The sequence below is a fragment of the Sciurus vulgaris genome (genome assembly GCF_902686455.1).
Source record: "Sciurus vulgaris genome assembly, chromosome: 10".
Taxonomy (NCBI): domain Eukaryota; kingdom Metazoa; phylum Chordata; class Mammalia; order Rodentia; family Sciuridae; genus Sciurus; species Sciurus vulgaris.
Window position 1 is genome coordinate 114,655,848 of NC_136470.1, and position 16,089 is coordinate 114,671,936.

At 46.9% G+C, this 16,089-nt stretch overlaps 1 pseudogene across 1 annotated transcript; it reads right to left on the minus strand.

Moving 5' to 3' along the window:
- Positions 1-912: 912 nt before the first annotated feature.
- LOC306637678 lies at positions 913-12,370 on the minus strand (annotated as a pseudogene). Its single transcript has 11 exons — positions 11,943-12,370; positions 11,489-11,541; positions 10,274-10,345; positions 9,298-9,344; positions 9,121-9,157; positions 8,707-8,792; positions 1,927-2,074; positions 1,671-1,678; positions 1,454-1,566; positions 1,279-1,285; positions 913-1,138 (listed from the first exon to the last, which is right to left on the minus strand). The product of its transcript is annotated as an uncharacterized misc_RNA (transcript).
- Between the last annotated feature and the right edge of the window lie 3,719 nt (positions 12,371-16,089).

Genomic DNA, 16,089 nt, shown 5'->3' on the forward strand with positions numbered 1-16,089 from the left:
CCTAGTCATTGTAACATATAGGCAGAAGTGCTGTCTCAGTTTCCCAGTATGAAAATGGGCACTGGGTGGCGGATACTAGACTGAGAAGCAACTAATAAATCCGGATCTTCTTTGGGCTATTAATCCGCTCCGGACCTTCCAGCCCTCCGGGCCTCGGAGTTGGAATGCGCGCGACCGGCAGGCGCGTGCCCCACCCAGGCCCTGGGGACCGTGGCGGAGGCGGGGCTGGGGCGGGGGTTGGGGGGTGCTGTCTAAGGAGTCTGAGGGTCTTCAGGGTGGGTCAGGCTTGCTTTGAGCCGCTACAGATGTAACGTACTGTCTGGGGCAAGGAAAGGACTACCCGAAACTGCCAGCCCCAGGCAGGGGTAAAACTGGGAGTTCCTCAGGGATCCACTTTACTTCACAAAGGAGCATGGGGGCGGGGCAGTCGATCTACTGGACTTTTGGTATCACCAGAGTAGTCTCCAGTCACCTTGAGGTGACTGTTACGTGGTTAACCTAGGTCATGTGGTTAACCTATGGGTTTCAGATGTACAGTCGAACTCAGAAGTTTAGATCACTCTAAACTTCTGCAGTGACCCACGGGGGCTGATGCAGGAGGATTGCAAGTTCTAGACCAGCTTCAGCAATTTATTGAGATTCTGTCACAAAATAAAAAATAAAAAGGGCTGGCATATAGCCTAGTGGTAGAGTGTTTCTGGTTTCAATCCCCAACACAAGGGGAAAAAGAAGTAGTAGTTTAGATCACTCAGAGATAAAGGTCTAATAGGTTTAGGGGCATTAGATGGCCTTAAGGAGTTAGAGAATCTCTCTGTTCTCTCAAGGTCAGAGGACAAATAGCGGACATGATGGGATCACATAGGGCTCACTCAAGGTCAGCGAGCACTAAGTCAGGTCTCTGTTTTCTCAAGATCAAGGGATTTCTGGGTCATTATGGGATCTCACTGAACTACCCAGGTGGTCCCAGAGTCCTGGCTGGCATTCATAGATGGCAGTCAGCAGGGTAACATATGCATTGGTACCCAGCCACATGTGCTCTAGCAGCTCTGCTGCCTGCTGCTCCAGGGCCTGCCTTCTTGCAGGGTGGCTGCCTTCTTGCCCAGTGCCTGCTCATTCTGTGCCAGAAGGCGCTCCAACCCTGAGAATCAGTTCATCTGAGCCAGACTTTGATCCCTCCTGCAGCTCTGTCACAGCCACCTGGACCATCAATGATTCCTAGAACAGATCTGGACGTGAAACCCCAGTCTACTCAGATCCTAATGACCCATTTATCATTGCCTAATGTCTTGAGGGAAGGGACTTAAGAACTGAGACCTCGCTCCAGCAGTCTCCAGCCAAGCCTTAGCCTCAACTCCACTTCCCACTGTTCCAGAGGGGTCCCCAAGCCCCCAATTCCCACTGTTCTGAATCTCTCCTTGGCTAGGACCCCAGTCATGCCTATGGCCTATGGTGCCTGTTCTTCTGTCTCTGGGGCCTGTTACTGACTCAGAGCAAAACATGTCCTGAGGGCCTCAGCTCCACAGGACAAATACTCCAGGACTAAGATGATATCAACTGCCAGGCACCCTGTGGGGGGTGGGGGGGGAGCAAATATTGGGAGTTATAGAAAGGTCACATTAAGCTAGCAACTAGGTTGAATACTCACATTATCAGGAGAGAATGTGGATCACAGCAGTCACTGAACATGGATGCAAGGGAGATGAGGGGGACAAATGGGTTATTACATCTATACACTGGCCTCCAGGCTTTAAAATGCCAACCTTGCTACCCACAGCTCTTGCTCTGCACCCCCACCTCAGTCAGAACCCTCTGAACATCCAGCCATTGGTCCTGACTGGACCCTCACCTGAAGGGCACAAGATTCTCCTTTGGGCTCCCTTTTATGTCCACCCTTTGAGCTCTACCTCCAGCCTCCTGACCCTTCACCTGGTCTGCTGGGCATGAGGGAGGATGTCTCCAGCTCTGAGCAGATCCAGGCCCACAGCATCTAGTGCAAGGGAAGCACCTGGATCTGATCCAGCAGGAAGGCAATGCCTGCTGCCTCACCTTGCAGAAGGAACACAGCTAGCCCATACTATGACATCAGCTCCACATTTGTAACAGCTGCACCTTCATCTATTGGGAAGGGAGTAGAGATGTTGAACCTGAATCCTGATACCTCACCAAATGAGTCCTGACTCTAACTTCTCATTGACTCTGCCTCACAACTACTCAATGGCATGCAAAAAAAAAAAAAAAAAAAAACTTACCAACAAAAATGTGAAATTTTCAGAATTTTACAAATTGGTTGTTAAATGGTACATAGACTGAAATCAGTCATAGTAGGATTACTTACACCATGAAAATTAATAAAGTCTACAAATCAGTCCCCCTGATTCCCAGCCAGTTGTCAAACATTTACCAGCATACTAGTGCCCCACCACCACCACTGATCCCTGGTCAGCCCTGTGAATACTCATTCTGGAAGGAGTTTTATGACAATATCCTGGATGGCCACTTGCCCCCACCAGTTGTGAACGGACATGTAACAAGTAGACATGTACCCATAAGGAAGCACTGGATGATCTGAACTATTGTTTGCATAGGAGCCATGGCAACCACGCTTCACAGGCCCTTTGAACAATTCCATGTTTCCTGTGCCTGGATTCCTTGCTGTTTCCTGGATTTGTTGCAGCTGATAGGAGTGGGAATAAGATGTAAATTGTGTCTCCTACAATCCCATGTCTGAACCACAATCTCCTATGGCTCCCCCTGTGACTCCCATCCATAGTCCCCATGGCTCTGTACCCATTGCTGTTGCTGCTCCAACACTGTGACTGTTAAATACAGGCTACAGGAAAAGTTGTAAAAGGCAATCAGAGCCCACTGGGCAGTGGGCAAGGTCCCAAGGCAAGGGGTTCTCAAGAACACAGGTCAGTTTAAGTCCTGATGCTTATATTCCTGCAAACAAAATGAGAGTGCATGTCCCAGATTTCCTGTTGCCTTATACCCAGCATACTCTGGAGAAAGTTCTCACTAGGCAACACCCTTCATAATAATCTGTATCTCTACCCATCATTCCACTTCTGACTGTGATCCGTGAGTGTGGCATCTGGACCCTATCAGCTAACTCCTTCATTTTCAACCACCATATAACTAACTCCCCTTGTGGGCCCCCCTATCCTCCAGAGAAACTTCTTTGTCTACTGCTGGGCATGTAGACCTGCCTCAGGATGCTATCTGATCTTCTAAGTGCGGCAATAGCCTGGACTGTGAGCATTATCTCCTGGGAAGAGGTCTGGGCTTCAGCATGTATAGGGGATGGGAAGGGTGGATAGAAGAGTTCTCAAGGTTAAATTCCATGAGACAGGAGTAATCCACTTCCTGTGTACCCCACATACACAGTACACTGGTTCCTTCCTCCTGCCTAGTCCCCCTCACCAGCTGCCCACTTAGACTCACCTTGGGTTCCTATGGCCCTCTGGGGCCAGGTCAAGCCCTTGACATGATCTAGTTCCCAGGATAAATACTTCCATGCATTCCTGCTATCTCCTGATCTTCATACAACTCTCTTTTGGCTACAACCTATTCTGTGGCCCACAGTGTCTACGTCAATATAGTCATTTTCCTCCTGTGAGGGAATGGAGCATTAGTTTGACCAGAGGTGCCCTTTGCTCCATGATTCCTCACTCAAAGAAAACCATCTGACTCCCAGAACCACGACTAAACAGACCAACTGTGACCTTCTGTATCCCTGACTCTGAAAAGCTGGCTGGAGACTTCCCTGCCTCCTAGTCCCAGACTCCTTGCCTGTGTCCAACTGTCTACTCTTTAAGTTGCTGTGGAATCCTCATAGGGAGTGAAGGAGACTCCAGGAATACTTGTACCTGCTGCAGTACCCCATCTTGGCCCCTATCACCACAGTCAGAAATCCCCTGGCATAGGACAGCCACCTCCTAGGCCACAACTGCCACCTACAACTGAAGTAGAGTCAAGTGTTTAATCCCAGGAAGTGAAGCAGATAGAACAGAACCTACAGAAAGGAACATCTGGAGATGAGAAGAAACATCTGGAGCCATAGGCACATATCTGGCACTTCGACCCTGAGATACCCTCTCTGCAGAGGCAGGCACCCATGTGTGTGAGATGGAACCCTGTAGGTCATAGGCACAGCCTGCTGGAGAGAGAGAAGGTCAGGGCTGAGAGCATAGGGCACTAGCCCTGCCTCACTTTCAAGACCCTGATGGCACTAGCTCTAGCCTCACCTTCAAGAACAACTTGTAAGTGTGAGAGTGCACACCAGTCCTCACTTGCTGAGAACTGCCATGGGCACTGGCTTCCATCTGACCAGAGAGGCCATATTGCATAGCAGACTTTGTTACTTGTTTGGCTGTGCTGGGGATGGAACCCAGGGTCTTGCACATGCTAGAAAAGTGCTCTGTCACTGAGCTATATTGCGAGCATGCACAGCAGGCTTTGAACAAGAAAACAAAACGGACTGTAGGGGCTCTAAAACCCAGTCAGGGATCAACCAGGATTAGGAAAGAGGTACCCAAGGGGTCTTCTCTGTGGGAATCCTCTGGCTAGGCTTGCCAACTATTTTCTTATCTTTTTTTAAACAAATATTTTCACAAGTATTTCTTTAAGATTTTTGAGGGGGAACAGCAATAAATGTGCTATGTTCTCCCTCAGGGAAACGTCACCTTCTCCCTTATCACTCCACAGTCTGTGGCCCTTCAGGGTAGCCTCATACCTCTCTCTTCTTTTTTTATTGTTTGTTCTATTTAGTTATACATGACAGCAGAATGCATTTTGATTCATTGTACACAAACGGAGTACAACTTTTCATTTCTCTGGTTGTACAAGGTAGTCACATCATTTGTGTAATCATACATGTACATAAAGTAATGATGTTTGTCTCATTCCACCATGTTTCATTCCTCCTGCCCTCTCCCCTCCCCTCATTTCCCTCTACACAATCCAAAGTTCCTCAATTCTTCCTTTACACCCCCACCATTATGTATCAGCATCCACTTATCAGAGAAAACATTTGGTCTTTGATTTTTTTGGGATTGGCTTATCTCACTTAGCATGATATTCTCAACTCCATTCATTTACCTGCAAATGCTATAATTTTATTCTTCTTTATAGATATATACCATAGTTTCTTTATTCATTCATCTATTGAAGGGCATCAAGATTGGTCCCACAATCTAGCTATTGTGAATTGAGCTGCTATAAACATTGATGTGGCTCTGTCACTGTAATTTGCTGATTTTAAGTCTTTGGGGTATAGGCCAAGGAGTGGGATATCTGGGTCAAATGGTTGTTCCATTCCAAGTTTTCTAAGGAATCTCCATACTGCTTTCCATACTGCACCAATTTGCAATCCCAACAGCAATGTATGAGTGTGCCTTTTCCCTCACATCCTTGCCAACACCTATTGTTGCTTGTAATCTTCATAATAGCTATTCTAATCGGAGTGAGATGAAATCTTAGGGTAGCTTTGATTTGCCTTTCTCTAATTACTAGAGATGTTGAACATTTTTTCTTTTTTTTTTTATCGATTGTGTATCTTCTTCTGTGAAGTGTCTGCTCAGTTCCTTAGCTCATTTATTGATTGGGTTATTTGTATTTTTTTTGGGGGGGGGTGTGTGGTGCTGGGGATTGAACCCAGGGCCTTGTGCATGCGAGGCAGGCACTCTGTCAACTAAACTATGTCCCCAGCCCAGGTTATTTTTATTTTTGATGTTAAGTTTTTTGAGTTCTTTATAAATTCTGGAGATTAGTGCTCTATCTGAAGTGCATGTGGCAAAGATTTTCTCCCACTCTGTAGTCTCATTCCTCTTGATGGACTGTGTGAATACCCTTCTTGCCTCTGCACTCCTGGGTCAACCCAATATCCATCCTGACACTGGGAGTACATGTGACCCACAAATCCTGCTCTTCAGAAGTATTGACTTAATACTTGAGAAAAGAGAGTACAGACAAATCAGAAGAGATAAAGAGCCTTCTTCAGAAGAGAAAAAAATATGAGTGCTCAGCCACAGCATACACAGGTGCGCACCAAAGTCTTCTCTTAGTCCTGCTCTTGCCTCAGGCATCACTCACTATTGCATTTGCAGGAGGGTCTCTCCCTCCTGCCTTCTCTGGTATTGACCTCTTGACCACTCTTGACCAATCTCCACCATTCCACATTTTCAGTCCATGCCTCACATTGGCCCACTGAGTTTTCATCTCCTAACCTGCTATGCTTTGATCCTCTATGTCCTGAGCTGCATGCTCTCTAAGTCTCTATGCCCTCACTCCCATACCTCCCACACCTCCTGAGTCTAACTTCTACCTCACCAAGACTACAAGAACATAATTCAGGAAGGGTTCATCTTCCCTGTAGCCCCTTTCTGTGCTCTCTGCTTCCTAGCTTCCACGAATGGAGCGACACACACCTCTATCACAACTTTCTGCCATGATATTCTGACTCACTTTGGACCCAGAACGATGAAGTTGATCCATCATGGACTGAATGTCTGAAACTATAAGTCAAAATAAACTTTTCCTCCTCTAAGTTGTTTTGGTCAGGTATTTTGGTCACAGCAATGAAAAGCTGACTAATACAAGGACTCACCCCATTTACTCACTACTCTTTTCTTGGAAACACTTATTTCCCAAGGCCATCCTGCACTGCCTGTGCCAGATCTCAATCCTAACTCTCTGCCTGTGCCTTCTTGGCTCCTTCCTAGCTCCGACAATCCCTCACCCATCATACTCACTGCTTGCCATGACCCACTTTCAGTGGTTTGTTCACACACTGTACATGGGTGCACATGGGGTCAGGTTAATGCAGTCCATGTCCACACTTCCCAGGCTCTGCTATTAGCTCATAGTTAATGTCATGCAAGAGCATAGACTCACACACACACTGTTTGCAGTCACATACACCAGTGTTGATGGTCACATTGACACTGATAAGTCACATGCAGTCATAGGAAGGCACATGTTTGCTCACACCTGTCTAATACCACAGTAGAACATAGGCTTACAAACCAGGTGACACATTGGTTGCAAAATGTGTTGGGCATGACAGCCACAAGGCTCATGGTCCCAGAATTCCCCAAGGTTCCAAAACAGAGGAGTTGCAGTGTCTGTAGTCTATCCAAGTGCTATGGTTACAGGGGCACTGTCCACTAATATGATTGCAGAAGCAGGCTTCAATTGAGCTAGGAAACACATGGGATCAGTGCCATAGGGTCAAAGGTTAAGCCTGAGAGAGAAAAGGTTTGACAGGAGCTGCAGAGGGAAAACCACACTCAGTCTTTTGGGAATATCCTCATCCACACCACCCACACATTGAAGTTAGCAGTTGCCTGGACACAGGTTGTTCTACAGTGGTCACATACAGGTTATTGCTATGATACAAACAGCACTGGTAGTGCCCACTGAGAAGATCATAGGCAGCAGGATCATGGGAATCAACATTATTGTTGTACTAGAAGGGCCAGAATGAGGGGTCATCTCATGGCCAAGGAAACCCAAAGTAGCTGGAGGAGTAGTGGTCACAGTGGAGGCCAGAATTGGTGTGTATGTGGGTTTTCTTTGGGCCTGTGGGTTACACATACCTACAATAGTTACATTATAGCCCATCTTCCTGGCTGGATTGGTCAGCATTTTGTTGCTGTAACAAAATACCTGAGAAAAACAACATATGGAGGAAAGATTTATTTTGGTACATGGTTTCAGAGGTTTCAGTCCAAAATTGGCTGACTCTACTGCTTTGGGCTGAGGCAGAACATTACGGTGGAAGGACATGGCATAGAAAACCTTCTCATTTCATGGTCAACAGGAATGAGAGAGAAAGAGAGAGAGAGAGAGAGAGAGAGAGAGAGAGAGAGAGAGAGAGAGAGAGAGAGAGAGAGAGAGCGCAAAAGAGCTGGAAATAAGATATAATTCCAAAGGGCACACTCCCAAGAACATTCAACCTTCAACTAGGTTCTACCTTTTACAGTTTCCAACACCTCCCAACAATCCATTCAGCTATGAATACATCAATTAATTAATCAATTTATAAACTTAAAACCTTTATGATCCAATCCCAAAGCTCCACCTCTGAACACTGTTGCATTGGGGACCAAGCCTTCAACACATGAGCCTTTAGGGGACGTTCCAGATCCAAACCATAGCACTGGCTTACACTGCCCTCCTTTCACAGAAAAGGAACAGTAAAGATAGGTGTCCAACATGCAGTTTAGCATATAGGTGGTATTAAGGTTTGAATGTGGGGTGTCCCCCCAAAAAATTCATGTTAGATAATGAAGGAATGTTCAGAAGTGAAATGGACAGATCATGAGAGATCCATTTGATGGGTTAATAATATGAATAGATTACTAGGTGCTAATTGTGGAAAAAGTAGGTCACTGGTGGCGTGCACTTGAGCATTCTATATCTTGTCCCTGGATCATGGTGTTCTTTCTGTGTCCTGGCTGCCAAAAACTGAGTGCTTTATTCTATTATCACCTTCTGCTATAATGTTCTGCCATACCTCAGGCTAAGAGTAATGGAGTCCGCTGACCATGGACAGAACCTCTGAAACCAAACTACACTCTAAGTTGTTCTTATCAGGTATTTTGATCACAGTGATGAAAAGCTAATATAGGTAGAATGGACAAAGATTTGTTGTGTGGACCTGGTCAGATTGTAAACAAGTGACTAGGTCTGTGGGTTTGCCATTACCAACCATGCCTCATCTGCATAGCCAGGTGCACAGAGGCACAGGACATGCCCACTTGTGCTGTCCACATGGCAGGAACTCCTTTTTTCTTAACGCAAAATAAAAAGATTTTTAATTTTTGGAAACTATGATGAGGAATAGGAATTTGGGGTTGTGGGGCTTCGGATGGGACAGCATGTTAAATTTTCATTTTGATCTTCCAAGATCGTTGTTTGTGATGTCTTCATTAGTGTTGGGAGCATGACAGTCCAAGAACTCCTTAATAGAGGCCAGAGTCAGGGTACCCAAGGCAAGAGGCAGGGCCCAAGCCCAGAGTAGTGTTTCCACAGTAGTCATCCAAACACCTGAGGACAGTAGCACACATAATAATCCACTCATCAGAATTTCTTCCCAACATATCCAATGGGAGTGCTCACCTTTCACAGTGTTGAGCACTGGTAGCCCCATGGCAGGCTATAAGTGGGTGGCACAACTCAGCATGCTCATTGCAGGCATAGAGATGGCAGTGTGGGAAGCCCCATCAATGGGGGAGACAGTGGTCTCAACAGTGACCAGCAAGTCCTAGTGGCATACCATATGCATTGTCCACTTACAGGGTTATAGATGGCACTGGTGGCACTCTCAGCATGGTAGTGGTACTCTGTGGGGAGTGAGAGGGCAATAAACTCATTTGGGGGAAGTAATGGTTGGCTCTTGATTCGATATTCACTGGCCCAAAAGCTTATCACTATAGGCCCAAAGTTCATCCATTCCAGGTTGGCAGTGGTCAAAGATATAATCAATGATGTGGAGACAGCAGGGACAATGCCCACCCAGCAAGGAATGCTTGGTGTTCAGATTGTACTCATGCTGGCAAGAAGGGCAAGATCAGATGAACCTCATGATGCTTCTCCAACTCCTGCTATGTAGCTGGCCTGGTAGAACTCCAGCCCCAGGGTCCACAGACCTCAATCCAGGCAACTCATTTACACATGGCAGGTGCCCAACCTAGTAGGAGGGTAGAAGGCAACAGTCAGGGGGCAGTGAGCCCAGTCCTTGGACAGTCAGGAGCAGTCCCTTGGTCTTGTGTAAGTGGGTTGGGGTAGGCCGGAGGACATACTAAAACAAATGGGTGCCAGTATCCTCAACCTTTCTGCTCCATCCTCTCCCACACTATCCTAGGAATTATACAGACTCTAAGACACTGAACCTCCAGCCATGCTGACAAACCCCACCTGGATTTCCTAATCTTCCTAACTTTCCTAACCTTCAACCTCTTCTGCCAAATACTTCTCTCTGGACACTAACTCTCTCCTCAGCTCCAATGTCTGAAGCTTGATTTCTTCCAGTCTCTGATGCTCTTAGATACTCACAAGCAGCCAGGGGTTAGCTGGCTAAAGGCCCTGCCTGTTCAAGATGCACCTCAGCTGTGGCCTGGTCAAGGGTAACACAGAAGTACCCAGAATGGAGCTCATGGTAGTGGTGGCCAAGGACATAGAGGTGGCATAAGCAGACACCCTTCCCTGAAGAACTCCTAAGCAAGCACAGGGGTAGAAAGTGGGCAAGAACTCTGGATTTTTGCCACTTTACTCTGACTCTCAGGTGCTTTCTTATACCCATTGTTGTAGAAGTCCCCAAAGTCACAGTCACAGGTCTGGCAACCTGAGGGTAGTGCTCAGACACCAGAACTCAGGCGCCAGGAGAGAACAGTTGGGTGGGGCAAAGGCAGGAAATCCTCACAGGAATAGGAGGGTTAGGGACCTCTGAAGTCATATACTGGGACTGCCTGTGAAGGGACAGGAAGCTTGAATGCTCCTTTGTCTGTGGCTGAGAGGGAAAGGGGGGGCCCTGGTACACTCCTGTTAGGCTTAACAGAAGTAGATAAGAAGGAGATAAGAGAAAGAGAGAAAGAAAGAGGGGGTGGGTGGGGTAATGAATATAGGACACAGCCAGAGTTAAATAAAAATTATACAAATGGTGTATAATGTTCTAACATTCAAGGCAAGAAGTGCTGGATGTGGTGGTGCATGCCTGTAATCCCATTTACTTGGGGGAACTGAGGCAGAAGGATTGCAAGTTCAAGGCCAGCCTAGGAAACTTAGCAAGACCCTGTTTCAAAATAAAAAATAAAAATGGGCAGGGATGTAGCTCAGAGGTAGAGCATCCCTGGGTTTAATCTTTAGTATCATGGACTTGGGGAAAAGCGGATGGAGTTATTCTTTTGGGCTGTCTTCTTCCAAATTTGCAATGAAACATCTTTAAATTCAGTATATAGTGCTGTTATAACATGCTATAACATATTTAATCACTTTCTTTTCTTTCATTCCTAAAACTGCCACCTGAGGGCATATACTAGTTGAGGTAGCTATGGTATGACTGACCCGGTCAGTAAATGGTACCCACCGTGTGTAAGGCTCAGTCTACAATCTACAGTCACTATATCTTTTCTTTATTTTTTTTGCTTTCTCTCTCTCTCACTCTCTCTTTTGTACTGGGGATTGAATCCTGTACTCAGCTTTACTGCTGAGTACATTCTCAGTCCATATTATTTTTGAGACAGGGTCTCATTAAGCTGACAAGCCTGACCTCAAATTTGTGATCCTCCTGCCTCAGGTTCCTGAGTCGCTAAGATTACAGGTATGCACCACCACTCTCAGTTACAGTCATTATTTATCTAGCCTTACACTTGTTAAACTCCTAGAAGCTTGGCACCCAAGGTCAAGGTCAAATCAAAGGGTGGGTCAAGGTTTGCCAGACAACTCCTTCAGTCTGCCATCCAGAGACAGTGTTTGCAGAGCCTTGTACTGTTATAGGGATCACAGGCATGAGTGCCAGGGGCCTGGCCCTGAGGTTTGCACCTGCAGGTTAAGGCATAGGGCACTCAGATTTCTGATAGGACTGCCACGGGGTAGGTGGTACATGTATTATCAGGTCAGTGTTTGGGGAAAGATCTAAAATGACGTGGGGTTGGGGAATCACCTGAGGGTTGCTCACACTGGCAGCTGTTAGTTTTAGCAGAACTCATAACATAGGGACTAGGCTTTCAGGAGTCACAGCCCTGACCCAACATGGATTCACAAACCCCTTCCAGGTCACCCACAGGGTCAGAGTTACAGGCTGGATCAGTGGTCAGAAGTTAAGGATGCAATTAGATCAGAAGTCACCATAGAGCTGAAGAATCAGGATCAGAGTTGGGATTGGAGGTTGGAGGACTCATATTTGTAGGATCAAGGGGAACAGGGATCCTCCCTAGGCTCACAGTGGGAGAAGCCCTGGCCTGTACTGACACAAATCACACACCCCTCCATTCACATTGCCAGATGATAGATACACAGCCATGTCAAAGTGACAACTATAGGTATGTTCATGCCATTCATATTCTGGGGCAGAACTAGAAAGGTAGATATAGGGTGGGCTGACCCATGGCAAGTACGGCAGGCAGAGTAGGACATGGCAACTACCCGGGGAAGGAATGAGGGTGCCCAGATTCTGTTGCATGACATGAGGGTCCTCTTTCAGGTTCTGACAGTACTCAGTGAACACTAGCTATATGGTGATGATAAATGCAAAACTGTATGGTGCTGTCAGACCTAGCAGGGAGGATGGTAAAAAGGGTCTGCCTTGGTCCACTACAAGATGCCCCTCCCATAGTTCTTACCATGCCTTCCACATTGGCTGGAGCCCCAGGTGCAGGCCTGCACTTAAGAGTTATAATCATGGCATGGCACCTGCTTCCAACCTTGAACTCACAGAGGAGATGGTAATAGAAGGGGTGTCCCTTGAGACTCCCAGGGGTCTGTCACCTAGTATATGCTGTTTTGGGGAAGTTCACATGGAACTAGTCACATGCAGGAGTGCTGGAGACACAGAGGTCAGATGTCAGGTGCCTCACCCCTCATGGCTGGGATGGAGGGGAAGGAATAGCAGGCAATCTCTTGTCTTTCTGCATCCTTGCAGTCACCTCCTCAAGCACCCATGCTGTGGGATTCCCCCATCCCTGATCTCCTGAGTGTTCTATACTAGGATAACTACAGCCTCCCTAATGGTGATAATTCCACCACTGTACTGAGAGTTCCCTTTTTCCAGCTCTGATATTGCTCCTGTACATCCTCACCACTTCCTAGACACCTCATTCTGGCATCTCTAGGTATCTGAAAACTGTTCCCCCAAATGCAGTAAAGGATTCCACTCCTAGTCAGACATGGTGGCACATACCTGTAATCCTAGCAGCTCAGGAGGCTGAGGTAGAAGGATCACAAGTTCAAAGCAGTTTTAGCAACTTAGCAATGCCCCAAGCAACTTAGTAAGACATTGCCTCAAAAGTTAAAAAGGGCTGGGAATGTGCCTCAATGGTTAAACACTCCTGGGTTCAACACTGGTACCAAAAAAATAAAAAATAAAAAATAAAAAAAATGTTAATTAAATTAAATTAAAAGGGCTGGGGATGTGGCTCAGTATTAAGCACCTCTTGGTTCAATCCCCAGTATCCCCCCCCCAAAAAAAATTCACTCCTCAAGTCTTCATCCAAATGATAAATCTGCATGTTATCCAGTTTAACCACATAAGTTATCAGTTGGTTTCATTATTTATCAACTGTCTTTCTTGCTTTCATGTTAGCTTCAACAAGAGAGATACCTATCAAACTACCTAGAAAATACCTGACAGAGGGTGGGGTTCAAAGAACCCTTATTAAATGGACGAACTGATGAAGGGATGGGCCCCTGATTCCTCTTTTTGCTCTGCACTTTAAACACCAAGATGAGGCTATCTCATGTCTCTTTTCTCTACAGGCCTCCCCTCTTTCCTTTGCAGCTTGCAGACCAAATGTGAGAGCCCAGGATAAGCAGTTAGTAATGGCTGAAATTAAAGCGGGGAGGGAGTACCTAGTGCATGTAGAGTAGTCTTGTTTAGATTCTGTCCTTCTGTGGTATCCTCCTGGACTGACTCTGCTGGTTATGATTATATAGCTCTCTAGTCCTTTAACAAAACACTTATTTACAAGGAAGGGTTCATATCCAGAAATGCCTTGGTGCCACCTAGAGGCAACTGCAGGGACAAGAGGGACTAACAGGAAGGGATCATAAATCTAGGGGGGGCAATGACAGGAGGACCACAATGGGGGACAGTTATGAGGGGCAGTGATAGAAGCAGAAATGAGGACAACAATGGGGACAGTAACAAAGGACTACAATGGAGCTCCATAAAGGGGTTCAGTGATGGGGTAGAGATAGGAGATAGATGGAGATGGTTCCCCATTGCAATCCCTATGCTCTGGGCACAGGCATGGGAAACAATAATGGGAAGTCAACCCAGGGACCACAATAAAGGACCCTGATGGGGCAGAGCTAGAAAATGACCCTGGGAAACTGAGCTGGTTAGCCTGCCTGCCCAGCCCTGTCAGTGCAGATCCCCAGGTAGGACCTTATTTCCCCACAGTATCTGGCTTTGCCCTGATATTCCAACGGCACAGGATTATTTGGGTCTTCCACTAGAATGGCAGGGTCTAGAACTTTGAAAATTATTTAAGAAGAGGAAGCAGTCTTCGGCCTCTGGTTTCACCCAGACCCCACTTCCATTTTGGGGATGACCCTGCCCTCAGTGGAAGGCTCAATGTCCAAGTAATACTGGTCATGACTTTGTGGACAGGGGACAGGAGAGAATTCCAGGAAAGAAGCATGAACAATTATTGGCAAAGCCTTGGTACATGTGCTAGGAGTGGCTATGGCCCACTGAGTGCTCAAAGAGCAGAGCTACTGGGTAGAATGTCTGCACAGAGGAAGGCGGCCTTGGGTCACCAGGGATAAGCATCACTGATGATCATCAAGTATGGAGGCACAGGTTCAGGATTTGCTGGGCAAGCCTTAAGGCTTTGGCTCTGGGGTACTTTTCACCATAATGAAGTGGGTAGAGACATCCTTTACATTCAGATGAATGGTGACAACTTTAAGGTCTAGTCCATAATCAGGCCATGACCCAAGACTCCCACATAGGGTCATGCCAGCACCCTTACCATTCTCTGCCTGCCACCCGGTCTTCTTGTTTCCACAGTCATTCTGGAAGATCACACTCTCAATGTCATGACCTCCCTGTCATGGAAGCAGCAATTCTGAATTGTCACGGAGGACCCAAGGAGATTGACTAGGCAGGAGATGCATGGTCAGCTTCTCACTCCAAAATTGGATAGCACAGGGTACTCCCTCCAGCCCCCAGCAATGACCCAGACCTCCACAGGACCTAACCTACCCAGGATACCCCAAAGACACTATCCCCACAACTCAAAGACAGTAGTCTCCAGAGCTTTCACCCTCTTACCCACCCACAGGTGACAGACAATAGAGTTTGAGGCCATGGAAGCCACAGGTGGATGAGGTTTGAGGTTCTGATTTATGATCAACAACCAAGTTCCAGGGGGCAGGTAATAACTGTCACTTGAGCAGCCAAGTGAAGAAAGCACATCTGGTACCTTCTGGGCAACTGATCTAGGAACTGGGACTGGGAGGGGTAGTCTTAAGTAGAGATCTGAGATACCCCTACCTCACCCTACCCCATCAGGAGGCCAGATGCCTCCTCCCCTTCTGGTTGGCTGTCTTGCAAACAACCAATCCCTCACGCACTGGTGGCAGCAGCAGAACTGGAAGAAGGGGCCCAACCCTACTGGGAGTCCTGCCTGGTGGGAGCTGGAATCAGGCCTAAGGGAGAATACAGTGGGTCCCAAACTGGGCTACACTTGAAGAAGTAGTGTGTAGCCCATACTCATACTGCATACTCACACTGAAAGCAGAACCCACAGGGGTTAAGTAGCATGCAGGATTGTAGGATTACAGCACCAGTTGTTTAAATATGTCCTCAGAGCTTGTGGAACCAAGAGAGGACAATACACCCAGGGGAAGGATGTTAATCGTTAATTATATAGCAGTATCCAGAAGCAGAAGAAAGGGGGAGGGGAGCACCCAGAGCTTCTCCACAGGTCCATCATTCAGGGAAATTGGCAATAGTGAGGCCCAGACAAACCACAGATAGAAATGATCTGACGCGTTCAAACAATACTCTCCTCTCCCCGCAACCCCTAAAAGGCTGTCCCCAGGAACCTCTGGGCAAATGTGTCTCCCTCTCTATGGCCCCAGGCACTGCCATTCAGCCTCATCAAACAGTGATGGACCACAGATGGGCAGGGCACCTGGTTCCATTCAAGGCCCAGTCCTTTCTCTAAAGCAGGATATGCCAATAATACCTGAAACATATAGGTCTATGTTAGGAGGCACGGCGAAACTGCACCTGGGAGTAAACAGAGCATTTGGAAAGCACTGCCAATGAGGCAGAGGTGGAAACTCTCCTCACAACACTAACACAGATACACTACAAAAATTCTTTGGTCAGTGAAGGCAGGCTCTGTGATCCTAATTCAA